Source organism: Mus musculus, chromosome 12 (genome assembly GCF_000001635.26).
Source record: "Mus musculus strain C57BL/6J chromosome 12, GRCm38.p6 C57BL/6J".
Classification (NCBI taxonomy): domain Eukaryota; kingdom Metazoa; phylum Chordata; class Mammalia; order Rodentia; family Muridae; genus Mus; species Mus musculus.
In genome coordinates, this window is record NC_000078.6 from 21,626,169 (window position 1) to 21,643,539 (window position 17,371).

General features: G+C 45.2%; 1 pseudogene; it reads right to left on the minus strand.

Moving 5' to 3' along the window:
• The window catches only part of Gm4036, a 137,464-nt pseudogene that overhangs the window by 2,427 nt on the left and 117,666 nt on the right, over window positions 1–17,371 (minus strand).

Consider the following 17,371-nt stretch of genomic DNA (forward strand, 5'->3'; position numbering starts at 1 on the left):
ACCTTATCTCTAAAAAAACAAACCAACAAGCAAAAAAAAAGAGACTCTCCTTTATGGCTGGTGAGATGGCTCAGCAGTTAAGAGCAGTTGCTGCTTTTGCAGAGGGTCCTGGATAAAGTTCCCAGCATCCATAGGGCGGTTCCCAATCATTTGTAACTCCAGTTCCAGGGCGACCCAGTGCACTTTTCTGGCCTCTATCATATTACACAAACATACATTCAGCTAAACGCTCATGTAGAAAATAAATACTAAATCTAAAATAAAATAAAAATTAAAATAATAAAAAAAAGACTTCTGAGGTGATTCTAAACTGAGTCAAGTTGACAGTTAAACCTATCACAGCGCCCCTTAGTGTTAACTCTTGTCAGCTTCGGGTGTTGAGAACTATCCACCTTTGCTGTCCTAACTTGTCCTATTCTGTACCAGTTTCTCTGGCAGCCCAGACTTCTCATCTCTTGAGTGCTAGCAAGTGGCCCCTGGCTTACAGGGCAGAGTATGCACTCAGTGGCCTCCATTGTGAGAAACAAACAATTGGACAAGTGCACAGTGGGGACACGGTCTCCATTTTGAAACTGGTGAAGTTCCTGACTTTGACAATCAGAAACAATGGCCCTCCGTGTTAGGTGTGCCACCAACACAGTGCTACTTTAGACTCACACCCACACAAGTGGGCTTATCCCCATTTCACAGAGAAGAAAGCCAAACCTGGGAAGTGGGCAAGCCTCAGTATGGTCTGTTGGAACACAAGCCTCCGTGTCAGAGTACACAAGAGAGTAAAGAACACTTTAGAAAATGGCTGAAAGGCAGCACCAGGCAAGAGGCTGCATTGCTTTGTGTGCGGACATGTTTTGAAAAGCATTTCCTTGCTGCCTGGAAAGCTTTTGCTGTCTACAGTTCCACGGGAGCCTTGAGTCCCGCTGAGCCCGGTCCTCAGCTCACCTGCACAGAGCACTGGAGGCTGTTCACTGCTCTTTCCTGTGCATTAGCTTACATTCAATCTCAGTACAACCCGGGGAGCTTTTCATGCCTTAATGCTGCATTTCCTGTTGGAACAAAACCCAACCAGTCTTGGCTCTACAAAGCCATAGACTGGCAGAATCAACTCACCATGCAGCTACCTCACCCTTGCTGAGGTCCTGTGAGAAACTCAGCCAAGGCACAGCAGGACCTCTCACCACCTCACCTCCTCCTGAGACCTGCCTTTTTGCAGCTGTGGTAGGATCTCAGAGTCCTAGGTACGATGAGGCTCAGTGGTTTCTGTTTGATGAGCCCCATGAGTATCCGGGGTGCCTCACATCCCAGGATGATGGCCTGGATGGCCTCTCAGAATCTCAAGACTCAACACCCCTTGATTCAGTGTCTCACCTCTCAGCCACCAGTATGACCTTCCTCCCCTCCCCATATATACTTGTGGAAATATTAAGACCACTGTTTCTGTCAACATGTGTGCTAGCTAATTTTATGTCAGCTTGATACAAGTTATAGTTATCAGGAAAGAGGGAGCCTCAGTTGTGAAAATTTCTGTATAAAATGTCTGCAGGAAAATCTGTAGGGTGTTCTCTCTCTCTCTTTCTCTCTCTCTCTCCCTGTCTTTCTACCTCCCTCTCTCTTTCCCTCCTTTTCCCTGTTTTGTTTTGTTTTGTTTTGTTTTGTTTTGTTTTATTGAAACAGGGTTTCTCTGTGTAACAGTCCTGGCTGTCCAAAACTCATTTTTTAGACAAGGTTAGCCTTGAAGTCACAGAGAGCCTCTTGTCTCCTATGAGCTCCGATTAAAGACATGAGCCACCATGTCTGACCAGAGGGTATTTTCTTAACTAGTGATTGATGGAGAAGAGCCCAGCCCATTGTAGGTGGTACAACCCCGGGCTAGTGACCCTGAATTCTATAAGAAAGAAGGCTGAGCAAGCCATGGGGAGCAAGCCAGTAATTAGCAACCATTTCTCTATATCAGCTCCTGCCTTCAGGTTCCTGCCCTGTTTGAGTCCTGCTTTCACTGCTTTTAATAATGAACAGTTATATGGAAACTGTGAGTGAATAAACCCTTTCCTCCCCAAGTTGCTTGTGGCCATGGTGTGTCATCACAGCAATGGAAACCCTAACTCAGACAACAGGGATGAAGCCTACAGCTCAGAGGGTCTACTGACATACCTATGGTTACAGAGCCCTAGGAAGGGTGCAGGATGCAGGCTAGGTGTACCTGACCCTGAATTCTAGTCTCCCTCCCTCAATCAGAACTGAATCAAGTGGGCTGGAAAAGGGCAGGCCTGCATAGGGCAGAGGGTGTATCCCAAACACCTCTGTGCCATCAACAGTTTCACGGGCTCATCTACTCCCCTCTTCCCATCCCCACCCCCTCTCCCAATCCCCTCCTCCCTCGACACCTGCTCACTCCTGCATGTTTCCTACCATCATTGTTTGTGTCCATCTGTCTGAAGATCTTGTCTGTTCGCTTCTCGGGCATGGACTCGTCCTTGGGCATCTTCATCACAGAGGATAGCATCTTGTAGATGGCCTACAAAGGGGCATCTGTGAGTGTGCTCTGGAGGATGGAAGGTGGGTTATGGTCCTCGCTCAGCTAACCAAGGAGAATGGACAGGACAGAATCAGGACCCTTCTCTCATCAGAACAAGTTTCACAGAGAAGGTGCTGGGCAAAGGGAGCCAGGAAAGTTTAAGTGACATTCAAGAGCACAGGATACAGCTGGGGTGTGGAAGGATGGAGGGCTCCTTGGTTCGGAGTAGAGGGGAGGTTGTGAGGCAAAGCGTCTGTCTAAAAGGAGGTTCTTTGGTGGGGAGCTGGGAAATCCTGGAGGGAAGATAAAAAGGGAAATACATTGAGCCCTGCTCACACATGGGTACTGAATCTGCAGATTCAACAAACTACAGGTGGGAAATAGTCTAGAAAATGAAACTGGAGGTACACAGACAGTTTCTTGTTATTTCCCAAATAATACAAATTATTATCATCTATAGCCATTGTCTTAGGCACTGTATAAAACTACTATACTTATTTTATGGATGTATGTAATTATTTATTTGAGACAGATGATCTCACGAGGAATTCAGAGGATAACTTGTGGAATCTGGTTCTCTTTTCCTACCATGTGGGTCTTAGGGATTGAACCCAGGCTGCCAGGCTTGGTAGTAAGCACCTTTACCCACAGAGTCAGCTCACTGGACCAAATACAGTGATGGTTTAGAGCATGGAGCAGGAAGGATGCAGGGTGCACATAAGCATCGCTCCTGTGAAGAACTGACTGCTGACTCATCCTTTACTGTGTCGTTTTGATTTCTATCGGAAGCCCTATAGACAGCTAATGTGTGTGCATGTTATACATGTGTGTGCAGATGAACACCCACCCGTGCAAAGGCCAAACAGGAATACCGGTGTTCACAGTATAACCTTTTCTCTATCACTGAACCCAGCCGGGGCTTACCATTGTAGCTAGGCTGCCTGCTCAGCAAGCTTCTGGGACTCACTTGTCCCCTAGTTCTAGGGATTCGGGCATCCTCAAGCACTCCTGGCTTTTCCAAGGGTGTTGGGATCAGAACTCAGGTCCTCATGTTGGGTATCAAGTGTTCTTCCCCACTGACCCATTTTCCCAGTTCTTGCTTTTACAATTCTTAATCACCTATCTGAGCCTCAGATCTCATTAGAGGTTAAAAAAAAAAAAGACCCGTTTTATAGAATTGTGTGAATAAACCTGATGGATGAGCTCAGCTGGGGCCTGAAGTCCTGCAAGCAATCGATATATGCTTGGCTTTTATCATTACTCTCTGCAAAGGCAGGCAGTCCTTTAGTACACCAGGTAGCAAGTGGGCAGAGGAATGACCTGGTGTATGGGGTCGGGGATGGGGGTCCTGGATCCCTGCACTCCCCATGCTTAAGGCCCTGTCAAGTGCAGGTACCTGCACTATCTCCAGCATTTCACTGCAGCTGATATAGCCATTGCTGTCTAGGTCCTATATGCTGAAGGCCCACTTCATCTTCTGTTCCAATTGTCCCGAGAGGTCATGCTCAGAGCAATGATGAACACTCAGAAGTCGATGGTGCTGTCGCTGTTGGTGTCAAAGGTGTGGAAGACATGTTCAGCCAACTTGGAGGCATCTCTGTAGGGGAAGAAGTTGGCCTAGAAATTGAAATTGTCCACAGTCAGGTGGCCAGTGGGACAGTCATTGAGGAAGCCCTTGTACCACTCCTGAAGCTCATGGTTGGTGAACTCCCTGTGTTTCCGCAGGTCCTGCAGCACCTCAGGACCCGGCTTGCTGTTCTGCTTGCCCATGGCAGCTGGCAGTGGAGACTAAACCTGCAAGGCCAAGACACAAGGTGAGCGGTGGATACCTGAAACCCTAAGTCTGGTTTCCTATCACACCCTACCACCATGCTGGCTAAGCAATATCCTCTGTATGTCCAGTGCCATCCAATACAGCAGTGGTTCTCAGCCATCCTAAAGCTGCAACCCCTTAATACAGTTCCTCATGTTGTGGTGAACCCCCAGCTATAAAGTCATTTTCGTTGCTACTTCAAAACTGTCCGATCTTGCATCATGGTGCACCTGTGCAGTTCTCACAATGGTCGTGGCTTTTTTTCAGGTGTATGAGGAAGTCGGGTGCAAGTCATAAGATTTGGCTGCAGTCCCGAGCACCATCTTGGGACTGCTGCCACACCCACTCCCCACATCTCCCCCTTCTGTACTTATTGGCAGACAGAATGTCTGTCTTAGGTTGCACCCTGCGGCAATACCCCTTACCCATCATCGGGAGACAAACTGCATTGGTTTGATCCCTATCTTAGGTTGGTGACACGCCCAGGGCATCTTACCCGTCACTGACTACTTCTCTAGCATGCCAAGCCACACATGAGGAGATTGTCCTGTTTTCACTGCCGCAAAAGCCTGTATCATCAAGGCTTGGGCTCCGTGCTCACGACTCTGCATGCAGCAAATGCACCAGAAGGCCAGGATGCTGATTAATATCAGACACAGGGCAAGTCCATAAATTCCGGCTCACTCTTTCAAGCAGGAGACAGCGGTCAGCAATCCAAAGCTTCTGCAACATCAACGGTTAAATTATTCACAGACGCGGCAGTTTGTAAGGGATATGGCCGCACAGGTGGCTGCGGGGGCAGAGATTGCTACAGCAGTGACAATGGCTGCAGCAATGCCAAAAATCGCTCTTAGGTCTAAACAAAGTCATAGCAGAAGGAGCCTGAAAGGGCCAAGGTACAAAGCGAGGCATCCTAGTCACAACAGCTAAATGATATTCAGATGCATTCCAGAACATACTATAATAACAAATAACACTACTACAATTAACAACATTATTCTCATACCTACCATTATAAACGATAAACACAAAAGGAGGGCACATACAAACAGGCATAGCCTGAAAAGAAGCATTCCTCCCTCCAGCAAATTGAAATACAGAAGTTTTAAACACATTAGAACCATTCCAATAAAATCTTGCATTGCCCTAGGCCCCTCCTGCCACCATGCTTAAGGGGGAAAGATCAGTGCAACTACCATTCACCCCACCTAACAACCATACATTAAAAGGATTACTAGCTCCTACTTGAGCTGGATTTTCATATGTCCAATTATACCCTGAAAAGGAACTATTATGGACTGTACCTATATTAGGGGAAAATGAAAAATAATTCTTCACTGCCCAAGGTACCTTTCTAGATTGACAGCCGGTCCAAGGTGGAAGGGAATTACGAACACTCCTTCAAAAAAGGGTCCCATCTAGGTTAGGAGGGTATAGTGCTATTGCCCTTGGATATACTGGCAGGTCACAACCCTCGAATCCAGGCAGCATTAGCTTTAGTAGATACAGCTGAACACAATCACTCATCTGTGAAATATTTTGAATCATCTGAAAACACAACAATCCCCTTAGCTGAAGCAGCATAGATTCCTGCACTGGAGCTATCTCTCAATCCCATGATAAAAAAAGGCAATTTTAGTAAAGCATTAGATGTAAAGAATTGAGGAAACACTTGTGCCGAATGCATCAACGGCATGGTTTTCAGGAACACAGACATAATTCCCCAATGTAGCTCTTCAGTTCTCACTAGCGGGAGCATTCCCAGCCACAGGAATATCCACGTCCTCATCGCTCTGCTTGCCCTGAATTGCTCTGGTCAGCTGCTCTGGGATCCACAGCAGTTGTCGGTGATCCTGGGGAAACACACAAACAGACCCTCTCTCCCAAACCAACACTGGGTCAGTGCCCTTCCAACAACCAGTCAAGACGTACACTTGGATGGGATAATGAGTTTGAGCTACTACAAATCTCCCTTGTCCATCAGCATGTCTTGATCCCAGGCTGGCTGCTTGCTAGGCAGAAACCTCAATGAAAAAATGCCTTTCAGTCTAAATATTGGCCTGGTGACAAGTAGGCGCGAGCCAGATTCTGCCAATTGCTTGGAGTCATGCAGTAGTGGTGCAGGTTCTCTAATTGCACTCTTACAAAAGCAGCACTGACACGGTAAGTACGAACCCCTTCCTCTATACTTTGAACAATCTTCCAATCAAGCAGCTCATGATAATGACCTCCCTGTGCATCCTGAAATACAGGAAAGCACTGGGCTCCCAGTTCCCTCCAGGTTTCTGAATGCAGACTATGCCCGGATCCTCTTTCAGGGGCTTACGGAGGCGCCCATGGTGGCCCTGGCCCTGAAGGTTCTACCTTCATTTTCACTTTCTCTAGACTGTCGGCTATGCTCTCCAGATTGTCCTCAGACATATCCCCATCACTAGAACTTCCTTCTGCCTCTGACTTTTGGGATCGCGCCTCTCGCACCTGATTCAGTGCCTCATTGTCCTTTTGGAGTTCTGCTCCACATCTTTCCTTATCCTCGATACAACCCTGTATTAGCTTCCACACTGGCAGCACCCCTTTAGCGAGAACTCCCTGTTCTTCTGCAAACTTCAAGTCCTTCCCTAACTTCTCCCACCTGAGCCCCGTAAGAAGTCCTGATATGGAGAACCAAGGAGTGACCTGATCCACTACTTTTAAAAAGTTCTCCAGGGTCTCCTTTTTCAGCCTGATTCCTTTCACTTTCAGCAAGTCCTTAAGGGCTTGGCTAACTGTTTGACCTGAGGTTGAATTCCCCGTGGTGGTTGGTGCAACTTGTCCCAAAACCGGGAACCTTAACATGTCCCAAAAACGGGAACTTTAACTTGTACCAAAACTGGGAAACTTATAGTCTCAATCCAAGAACTTAAATTGTCCCACTTACCCGGGAACCTTTCCAGCTAGCTGCCCTGACTGGGATGAGTTCTGAATGTCCCCATATGGGCCACCATTTGTAACTTCCGATTCCGACCAGCAGAAAGGAGCGATGACAATACGTTCTTCTCAAAGCAGTTTATTCAGGAACCTTTCAATATGCATGCATGAATCTCTCTCCAGGAATAGTCTCTTGTGTATCTCTCTGCACCCAATCACAATCCCTTATATAACCCCTCATCCACAACCCATCAGCCCAGTCCATATAACAGCAGTCCATTGGCCAGAATCATCACTCGTCATATGGTCTGGTCTTGCATCACGGTGCGCTTGCGCAGTTCTCACAATGGTCGCACCTTATTTTCAGGTATATGAGGAAGTCAGGGGCAAGTCATAAGACTTGGCTGCAGTCCCGGGTGCCATCTTGGGACTGCTGCCACATCTTCTCCCCACAGTAGCTCACCCTGACTTCAAACTTACTACGTAGCTGAGGACAACCTGCACCCTTACCTTCCTGCCTCCCCTGTCTAGCAGTCACAGGTGTGAGCCACAAAGCCTGGCTCTTTTGCAGGTTTTTTTGTTTCGTTTCTTTGGTTTTTTGTTTTTCGAGACAGGGTTTATCGGTATAGCCCTGGCTGTCCTGAAACTCACTTTGTAGACCAGGCTGGTCTCAAACTCAGTAATGCCCTGACTCTGCCTCCCTAGTGCTGTGATTAAACGTCATTTGCAGTTTTAAGATGTCAAAATGTGTACATGTATTCTTTTACTTTTTTCTCTTTCAAAGCTTTAAGAATATTTATCTATATAGTATGTTACAAATGATTTTCTTGTTATATAATACATTCTGAGGTTGCCTGGTACCTGCAGAGGCCTGAGTAGTATGTCGGATCCCTGGAACTGGAGTTACAGAAGTTTAGAGCCACCATGTGGGTGTAGGGAACAGGACTGAACTGGGGTCCTCTGCAAGAACAGCAAGAGCCCTCTCTCCAGGATCCCATTCCCCTTAGATTTCATTTTCTACTCAAAGAAGAGGAATACCCAAATCATAGTTGCCCAGCATCTATCTCTTGACTGGTGGCATGTCTAAGAACCTCTGAGTTGATAGAACACTATAAGCTAAGGCCTGTCTGGGAGGGGCTTCAGGAACAAGAAATAGAGACAGAGCCTTGACGCTGGCACACAGTTCTAATCCCAGCAGTCAGAAGGCAGAGGCAGCCAGATAACTTTTGAGCTCCATGCCAGCCTGGATTACAGAGAAAGGACCCTGTCTTGAAAACAAAAAACAACCGAAACCCAGACTAGGGTCCTGGAGGACATGCATAGAGGGGACCAGGCTATCTTGACTCCCCTGGTGATGGCTTACTGCCAGATGAGTATCTTTTCTTGCTACATGCACTTCCTATCTCACAGCCTTGCTTCTACCACGGTTTAGTGTCCTCTTTACTTATCACCTACAGCCTGGGCTTCAACCTAAAGTCAGCCAACCTCTCCCTTGCTCACTGGACATTGAGCTTGACAGGGTGGCCAGTTCTGGCTGGAAGTACCCCCAGAAGCTAGCTACATCCAGCTCTGAACAGGAGCACACAGTACCAACTTCTCCAGCCACAGAGAGTCTGCCCTAAGAGGACAAATGCGACTGCTGGTGGCTGAGGGGTCACTACAGGCCTAGGAAAAGCATACAGATGAACTGCTCTCCATGGAGCCCACTACCCAAGGCTCTAATTCACACCCCAACATAGAGTAAGACCACATCATGACTCTTTGGGAAGGGATAAAAATGCCCTGGTTTTATTGTAGGTAATTCATTTTGGAAAATCAATTAACAAAACACATGTAAAGTTGAAGCCACCCTGGGAACACGGAGGTGTAGGTAAGAATAGGGCAGCCAACAGTGGGAGGGTGGTACACCTGGGGATGTTTGATCCAAAGAATCCCTTAGTGGATCAGGACAAGAGGTGCAAAAAGAGATGTCTGGGGATAATCCAGGAATACTGATGGAGAAGGAAGGGAGGAAGGAGGGGAGGAGGAAGGAAGGAAAGAAGGAGGGAAGGAAGAAAGAAATGAGGGAGAGGGAAAAGGAGGGCATGGGAGGGAGAAGGGAACTGGAGTACCTAGAAGGGACAATGAGCTGAGCCAGGAGGTGACTACTGGATGTTACTGTCAGAGGCAGGCCCTCGGGAGGCCCTCAGGCTGGAGACAAAACTGTGAAACAATGTGAACAGAAGACCCCAGAAAAGAGGGCATAGTTTGGGGTGGTAGCAGGTAAAAGGTAGAGAAGTCAGGTTGGACCAAGATGGGAGGTGTGGTGTCCCCTGCTCAAATATTAGTATTGGAGAGAAAAGACCTAGACCTGGTGAAGCCATGTAGCTACAAGGCCCTCACCACTGAACCATTCACACAGGGAAACTTACAACGTATCTCTGGCCTGGAGTTCACTTAGAAATGTCACCCATCAGATACATCTTGCTAACCAGAGAACTGACCATCAGAGAGCTGCAGAACCTCTCCTAAGTCAGCCAGGACCTGACTCCAGTATACCCGGGAATGGGATTGTGCTGGTATGACAGTCCCAGAGAGGGCAATGTGGAAACAGCTGCATTGACACCATAGCTAGCCCTGTGCTTATGGCTCCTCTTCATGATCAACAGCCCTGCACCCCACAGCCTTGCCACAGACCCTTGGTTTCCAGCTCACGCACGCACGCAGCATTCACTCACCTCATTGAACACACATACTGCTGTGTCTGTGATTTATCATCTAACAGATGCTACTGAAATGCCAAACTCCTTGTACCTGCTCTGCAGATATCTGCTGGGAGGAGGCTGCAGTGCAAACAGCCTTGGAGTTGTTGGAGGAGAGGCTTCGTTTCCCTTATTTCTCATTCCCTTCCCAATGGCTTGAAGATCTGCTCCTTACCAAATATTTCAGAAGTAGGAGTTCCAGAACACAGGCTGTGCCTCTGCCCAGCCTTTGCTTCCTCCCTGGTAACAGGATGCTAATTAGAATTCATGCTTTGCATTGGTTTTGGACATTCTTGCTGTTGTGGTTATAGTACACACACACACACACACACACACACACACACACACACACACAGATGGCCTTGTTCTCAGGATATACTAATACTAATTTGGAGGCAGGAAGAACTTTGACATAGCTCACATCCAAGCAGATCCCAAGTGACCCTCTGTGGATGCAAAGAACAAGGCGTAAGCATCAGGAGGATGGAGATGACCCGGGAACCTTCAATCCATGTTTCAGGGCAACCCCTGAGGTGCTGGGGGTTCATGGGATGTAGAAAAGGGAAAAGGAAGGGTCTGATCCTCAGGACCTGGTTCTGAGGAGCAATGGCTTGAAGATCTGCTCCTGCATGCAATGTCATTTAAAGAAAGGGTGGTGACAATAGGAATGTGTCTGGCCATCTTAAGCACCTGGGACCAATGGCATAAGCAGTATGAGATAAGGAGGAAGAGAGGGTAGGATTGACCCTTTTCTAAAACTCCAGTAAAGGTTCCAGGACTGCATGGCGGGCAGTCTGCAGGTGAGAGTGTGGAACACAGAGGCCAGCAGCTTCTGGGACATGCGAGAGCCACAGAGCCTCTGAGGCGGCGCCATTTTCGGCTCCAGACAACCAGCCACCTTCCTGGTCAGAGCACAGGTGTCCACCCGGCCCAAGAGGCTTCTGCCTCAAGTTCCGTGGGGGCCACCTTGGTTCTGGGACTCCGCGGAAAGTAGTCTACACAGGTGAGAGTGTGGACTACTGAAACAATGGCTTCTGTGACAGGCCAAAGCAACACAGCTTCTGGGAAAGATCCTGTTTTGGGCCTTCATCTTCAGCCAGGAGGAGGTCCAAACACCAGATAACTGTGCACCTCCCTGAAAGAGAAGACCTTGCCTGCAGAGACTGCTCTGACCACTGAAACTCAGGGAAGAGAGCTAGTCTCCCTGGTCTGCTGATAGAGGGTAACAAAATCACCAGAGGAACAATCTCTAAACAGAGACAACTATAACAACTAACTCCAGAGATTACCAGATGGCGAAAGGTAAACGTAAGAATCTTACTAACAGAAACCAGGACCACTCACCATCATCAGAACCCAGCACTCCCACTTCGCCCAGTCCAGGGCACCCCAACACACCTGAAAAGCTAGACCTGGATTTAAAAGCATATCTCATGATGATGGTAGAGGACATCAAGAAGGACTTAAATAACTCACTTAAAGAAATACAGGAGAACACTGCTAAACAAGTAGAAGACATTAAAGAGGAAACACAAAAATCCCTTAAAGAATTGCAGGAAAACATAAACAAACAGGTAGAAGACATTAAAGAGGAAACACAAAAATCCCTTAAAGAATTGCAGGAAAACACAACCAAACAGGTAATGGAATTGAATAAAACCATCCAAGACCTAAAAAGGGAAGTAGACACAATAAAGAAAACCCAAAGTGAGGCAACACTGGAGATAGAAACCCTAGGAAAGAAATCTGGAACCATAGATGCGAGCATCAGCAACAGAATACAAGAGATGGAAGAGAGAATCTCAGGTGCAGAAGATTCCATAGAGAACATCGGCACAACAATCAAAGAAAATGGAAAATGCAAAAAGATCCTAACTCAAAATATCCAGGAAATCCAGGACACAATGAGAAGACCAAACCTACGGATAATAGGGGTGGATGAGAATGAAGATTTTCAACTCAAAGGTCCAGCAAACATCTTCAACAAGATTATTGAAGAAAACTTCCCAAATCTAAAGAAAGAGATGCCCATGAACATACAAGAAGCCTACAGAACTCCAAATACTCTGGACCAGAAAAGAAATTCCTTCCGACACATAATAATCAGAACAACAAATGCACTAAATAAAGATAGAATACTAAAAGCAGTAAGGGAAAAAGGTCAAGTAACATATAAAGGCAAGCCTATCAGAATTACACCAGATTTTTCACCAGAGACTTTGAAAGCCAGAAGAGCCTGGACAGATGTTATACAGACACTAAGAGAACACAAATTCCAGCCCAGGCTACTATACCCAGCCAAACTCTCAATTACCGTAGATGGAGAAACCAAAGTATTCCATGACAAAACCAAATTCACCCATTATCTCTCCACGAATCCAGCCCTTCAAAGGATAATAACAGAAAAAAACCAATACAAGGACAGGAACCATGCCCTAGAAAAAACAAGAAGGTAATCCCTCAACAAAGCTAAAAGAAGACAGCCACAAGAACAGAATGCCAACTTTAACAACGAAAATAATAGGAAGCAACAATTACCTTTCCTTAATATCTCTTAATATCAATGGACTCAACTCCCCAATAAAAAGACATAGACTTACAAACAGGCTACACAAACAAGACCCAACATTTTGCTGCTTACAGGAAACTCATCTCAGAGAAAAAGATAGACACTACCTCAGAATGAAAGGCTGGAAAACAATTTTCCAAGCAAATGGCATGAAGAAACAAGCTGGAGTAGCCATTCTAATATCTAACAAAATCGACTTCCATCCCAAAATAATCAAAAAAGACAAGGAGGGGCACTTCATACTCATCAAAGGTAAACTCCTCCAAAGGTAAAGCTCAAAGCACACATTGCACCTCACAGAATAATAGTGGGAGACTTCAACAGACCACTTTCACCAATGGACAGATCATGGAAACAGAAACTAACAGAAGTGATGAAACAAATGGACTTAACAGATATCTACAGAACATTTTATCCCAAAACAAAAGGATATACCTTCTTCTCAGCACCTCATGGTACCTTCTCCAAAATTGACCATATAATTGGTCACAAAACAGGCCTCAACAAATACAAAAATATTGAAATTGTCCCATGCATCCTATCAGATCACCATGGACTAAGGCTGATCTTCAATAACAAAATAAATAATAGAAAGCCAACATTCACATGGAAACTGAACAACACTCTTCTCAATGATAACTTGGTAAAGGAAGGAATAAAGAAAGAAATTAAGGACTTTTTGGGGTTTAATGAAAATGAAGCCACAACATACCCAAACTTATGGGACACAATGAAAGCATTCCTAGGAGGAAAACTCATAGCTCTGAGTGCCTCCAAAAAGAAACTAGAGAGAGCACACATTAGCAGCTTGACAACACACCTAAAAGCTCTAGAACAAAAGGAAGCAAATTCACCCAAGAGGAGTAGACAGCAGGAAATAATCAAACTCAGGGGTGAAATCAACCAAGTGGAAACAAGAAGAACTATTCAAAGAATCAATCAATCAAGGAGCTGGTTCTTTGAGAAAATCAACAAGATAGATAAACCCTTAGCCAGACTCACTAGAGGGCACAGGGAAAGCATCCTAATTAACAAAATCAGAAACGAAAAGGGAAACATAACAACAGATCCTGAAGAAATCCAAAACACCATCAGATCCTTCTACAAAAGGCTATACTCAACAAAACTGGAAAACCTGGATGAAATGGACAAGTTTCTAGACAGATACCAGGTACCAAAGCTAAATCAAGATCAGGTAAATGATCTAAACAGTCCTATATCCCCTAAAGAAATAGAAGCAGTCATTAATAGTCTCCCAACCAAAAAAAGCCCAGGACCAGATGGGTTTAGTGCAGAGTTCTATCAGACCTTCAAAGAAGACCTAATTCCAGTTCTTCACAAACTATTCCACAAAATAGAAATGGAAGGTACTCTACCCAACTCATTCTATGAAGCCACAATTACTCTGATACCTAAACCACAAAAAGACCCAACAAAGACAGAGAACTTCAGACCAATTTCCCTTATGAATATCGATGCAAAAATCCTTAATAAAGTTCTTGCTAACCGAATCCAAGAACACATCAAAACAATCATCCATCCTGACCGAGTAGGTTTCATCCCAGGGATGCAGGGATGGTTCAATATACGGAAATCCATCAACGTAATCCAGTATATAAACAAACTCAAAGACAAAAACCACATAATCATCTCGTTAGATGCTGAGAAAGCATTTGACAAAATCCAACACCCATTCATGATAAACGTCCTGGAAAGATCAGGAATTCAAGGCCCATACCTAAACATGATAAAAGCAATCTACAGCAAACCAGTAGCCAACATCAAAGTAAATGGTGAGAAGCTTGAAGCAATCCCACTAAAATCAAGGACTAGACAAGGCTGTCCACTCTCACCCTACCTATTCAACATTGTACTTGAAGTCTTAGCCAGAGCAATTAGACAACAAAAGGAGATCAAGGGGATACAAACTGGAAAGGAAGAAGTCAAAATATCACTTTTTGCAGATGATATGATAGTATATATAAGTGACCCTAAAAATTCCACCAGAGAACTCCTAAGCCTGATAAACAGCTTCAATGAAGTAGCTGGATATAAAATTAACTCAAACAAGTCAATGGCCTTTCTGTACACAAAGGATAAACAGGCTGAGAAAGAAATTAGGGAAACAACACCCTTCTCAATAGTCACAAATAATATAAAATACCTTGGCATGACTCTAACTAAGGAAGTGAAAGATCTGTATGATAAGAACTTCAAGTCTCTGAAGAAAGAAATTAAAGAAGATATCACAAGATGGAAAGATCTCCCATGCTCATGGATTGGCAGGATCAACATTGTAAAAATGGCTATCTTGCCAAAAGCAATCTACAGATTCAATGCAATCCCCAACAAAATTCCAACTCAATTCTTCAATGAATTAGAAAGGGCAATCGGCAGATTCATCTGGAATAACAAAAAACCTAGGATAGCAAAAACTCTTCTCAAGGATAAAAGAACCTCTGGTGGAATCACCATGCCTGACCTAAAGCTGTACTACAGAGCAATTGTGATAAAAACTGCATGGTATTGGTATAGTGACAGACAAGTAGACCAATGGAATAGAATTGAAGACGCAGAGATGAACCCACACACCTATGGTCACTTGATCTTTGACAAGGGAGCTAAAACCATCCAGTGGAAAACAGCATTTTCAACAAATGGTGCTGGCACAACTGGCGGTTATCATGTAGAAAAATGCAAATTGATCTATTCCTATTACCTTGTACTAAGGTCAAATCTAAGTGGATTAAGGAACTCCACATAAAACCAGAGACACTGAAACTTATAGAGGAGAAAGTAGGGAAAAACCTTGAAGATATGGGTACAGGGGAAAAATTCCTGAATAGAAAAGCAATGGCTTGTGCTGTAAGATCGAGAATCGATAAATGGGACCTCATAAAATTGCAAAGCTTCTGCAAGGCAAAAGACACCATCAATAAGACAAAAAGGCCACCAACAGATTGGGAAATGATATTTACCTATCCCAAATCGGATAGGGGACTAATATCCAATATATATAAAGAACTCAAGAAGGTGGACTCCAGAAAATCAAATAACCCCATTAAAAAATGGGGCTCAGAGCTGAACAAAGAATTCTCACCTGAGGAATACCGAATGGCTGAGAAGCACCTGAAAAAATGTTCAACATCCTTAATCATCAGGGAAATGCAAATCAAAACAACCCTGAGATTCCACTTCACTCCAGTCAGAATGGCTAAGATCAAAAATTCAGGTGATAGCAGATGCTGGCGAGGATGTGGAGAAAGAGGAACACTCCTCCATTGTTGGTGGGATTGCAAGCTTGTACAACCACTCTGGAAATCAGTCTGGCAGTTCCTCAGAAAATTGGACATAGTACTACCGGAGGATCCCGCAATAACTCTCCTGGGCATATATCCAGAAGATGTCCCAACCGGTAAGGAGGACACATGCTCCACTATGTTCATAGCAGCCTTATTTATAATAGCCAGAAGCTGGAAAGAACCCAGATGCCCCTCAACAGAGGAATGGATACAGAAAATGTGGTACATTTACACAATGGACTACTACTCAGCTATTAAAAAATGAATTTATGAAATTCCTAGGCAAATGGATGGACCTGGAGGGCATCATCCTGAGTGAGGTAACCCAAACACAAAGGAACTCACACAATATGTACTCACTGATAAGTGGATATTAGCCCAGAAACTTAGGATACCCAAGATATAAGATACAATTTGCTAAACGCATGAAATTCAAGAAGAATGAAGACCAAAGTGTGGACACTTTGCCCCTTCTTAGAAATGGGAACAAAACACCCATTGAAGGAGTTACAGAGAAAAAATTTGGAGCTGTGACGAAAGGATGGACCATCTAGTGATTGCCATATGCAGGGATCCATCCCATAATCAGCTCCCAAACGCTGACACCATTGCATACACTAGCAAGATTTTGCCGAAAGGACCCAGATATAGCTGTCTCTTGTGAGACTATGCCGGGGCCTAGCAAACACAGAAGTGGATGATCACAGTCAGCTATTGGATGGGTCACACCGCCCCCAATGGAGGAGCTAGAGAAATTACCCAAGGAGCTAAAGGGAACTGCAACCCTATAGGTGGAACAACATTATGAACTAACCAATACCCCGGAGCTCTTAACTCTAGCTGCATATGTATCAAAAGATGGCCTAGTCGGCCATCACTGCAAAGAGAGGCCCATTGGATTTGCAAACTGTATATGCCCCAGTACAGGGGAAACCCAGGGCCATAAAGGGGGAGTGGGTGGGTAGGGGATTGGGGGGGGGGTGGGTATGGCGGATTTTTGGGATAGCATTGAAAATGTAAACGAGGAAAATACCTAATTAAAAAAAACTCCAGTAAAGAAGGGCTCTATGTAAAGAAGCCTTAGTCCTGGAGGGACTCCATGGAGCATAGTACTCCCGCCCTGCCATGTTCCACTACACCCAGATGGGAAAACACACCTTTACAATGCTAAGTGCTGCTGAGACTCTTCAATATCCAGTAGCTAGCCCTGAGCCATAGGAACTTTCAGCCACTGCAGTCAGTGACAGTGACCCCTATTCCACTCCAAAGGGGCAAGGATTCAGTACAGACACTCGGGACAGAGGACCAACAGTAATATAGCAAGCTAGCCAAATAATCCTCCAAGAAGGACAAGAAAGCAGGCTCCCTGAAGCAGAAAGCCCCCCACCGCCACCTTAGCCTCTTTCTTGACAGATACACCCTGTCACCTGGGAGAGTGCATCACCAGAGAAGCCCTTACTTGAGCAGGCAGTCAGGACCTGCTCCAGTGTTTTCCAGTCTCTTGGGTTCTTGAAGTATACATGCTTG